General features: G+C 43.1%; 1 long non-coding RNA gene across 1 annotated transcript; it reads left to right on the top strand.

Moving 5' to 3' along the window:
• Positions 1 to 1,211: 1,211 nt before the first annotated feature.
• LOC139026825 (uncharacterized) lies at positions 1,212 to 1,758 on the top strand. The gene is made up of 3 exons (XR_011478771.1): positions 1,212 to 1,267; positions 1,317 to 1,387; positions 1,722 to 1,758. It is a non-coding gene; the product is annotated as an uncharacterized lncRNA (long non-coding RNA).
• The last annotated feature ends 212 nt before the right edge of the window (positions 1,759 to 1,970 follow it).

Here is a 1,970-nt window from a genome sequence, read left to right as displayed (position 1 = left end):
GAATTTAACTGCACACTTGTTTGTGTACAGTGTATTCGGAAAGTATTTGACTTTTTCCACATTTTGTTCAAATTGATTAAATTGTTTTTTTCTTCCCTGTTTCACACCTGTGCGCAGGACTGTTGTAGTTTGGTGGATGGGACTACCAGCTCTCTGTAACCTAGAGGGCGACCAGTGGGTCCATCTCCTCTATACCACCCACCTGGTAGTGTGGTGGATGGGACTACCAGCTTTCTGTAACCTAGAGGACAACCAGTGGGTCCATCTCCTCTATACCACCCACCTGGTAGTGTGGTGGATGGGACTACCAGCTCTCTGTAACCTAGAGGGCAACCAGTGGGTCCGTTCTGATTTCTTTGGTGAAGTCCAGGTTCCTGCTCTTCAGGCCAAAGGCAGATGACCTCAGGCCTTGGATATTCCAGGATGAGATAGTGAAGGTTTTGTGCTCCATAAAGTGTCCAATGTTGTTGGTTGTGTGGTTTGGCCTCCGACCTGTGGATGTGAGCAGAGCCTGCTGAGCATCTGGTACCTGCCATTGGTTTGGGCTAGTGTAAGAGTGGGGGTTGGGCCTGTTTGCCTGCTCAAGGCCTTGGCGTACGTGTGACTGTTATGTTGAGGCCCTCTTTGCTGAGTGGGGGTATGGGGTGGGCAGGAGGGGCAACTGGTTGGGGGAGGGGATGTGGCTGTTGGTGCTGTGGTCTGGGTGTAGGTCCTTTTGGTGTGGATCCTCTTGGTGCAGATCCTCTGGAAGAAGTTCTCACAGTTCATGGAGTTTGTCTCGCTGGTCTGGGTGTCCGTTGTTATGTTGCTCCTGTGTGATATATAGGCTGTTCAAGTCCAGGATGGGGACTGTTGTCTTGTAGAGATGGACCTGGTTATAAAGGCTGTTCAAGTCCAGGATGGGGACCGGTGTCTTGTAGAGATGGACCTGGTTATAAAGGCTGGCTGTAGTAATAATTTATATAAGCATCATACTATAAACAGCGTCTCCCAGGATCAACAGCTCCAGCTGTATATAATATATAAACAGCTCTCCAGGATCACAGCACCAGCTGTAATATAATATATAAAAATCATATATAAACAGGTCTCTCCAGGATCACAGCTCCAGCTGTATATAATATATAAACATCATACTATAAACACGAGGTCTCTCCAGGATCACAGCTCCATCTGTATATAATATATAAAACATCATAATATAAACAGGTCTCTCCAGGATCACAGCTCCAGCTGTATATAATATATAAACATCATATATAAACAGGTCTCTCCAGGATCACAGCTCCAGCTCGCTGTATATAATATATAACCAGGTCTCTCCAGGATCACAGCTCCAGCTGTATATAATATATAAACAGGTCTCTCCAGGATCACAGCTCCAGCTGTATATAATAAATAAACATCATAATATTAACAGGTCTCTCCAGGATCACAGCTCCAGCTGTATATAATATATAAAACATCATATATAAACAGGTCTCTCCAGGATCACAGCTCCAGCTATATAATATTAAACATCATATATAAACAGGTCTCTCCAGGATCAAAGCTCCAGCTGTATATAATTATATAAATCATATATAAACAGGTCTCTCCAGGATCACAGCTGCAGCTGTATATAATATATAAACACCATATATAAACAGGTCTCCTCCAGGATCACAGCTCCAGCTGTTATAATAATATAATAACAGGTCTCTCCAGGATCACAGCTCCAGCTGTATATAATATAACAAGGTCTCTCCAGGATCACAGGTCACAGCTGTATATAATATATAAACGAGTCTCTTCCAGGATCACAGCTCCAGCTGTAAATTAATATATATAACATCATATATAAACATAACATCAGCTATCTGAAACCAGATGAACCACTAAACACTATATATGTAGTAGATGGTGTTTGTGGACATACCATGTACTGTGATGTTGACAGCATTGCTGTGTCTTCCAGACCCAGACTCACA

Source organism: Salvelinus sp. IW2-2015, unplaced genomic scaffold (genome assembly GCF_002910315.2).
Source record: "Salvelinus sp. IW2-2015 unplaced genomic scaffold, ASM291031v2 Un_scaffold5946, whole genome shotgun sequence".
Lineage (NCBI taxonomy): Eukaryota > Metazoa > Chordata > Actinopteri > Salmoniformes > Salmonidae > Salvelinus > Salvelinus sp. IW2-2015.
This window is presented reverse-complemented; position numbering and strand designations above follow the sequence as displayed.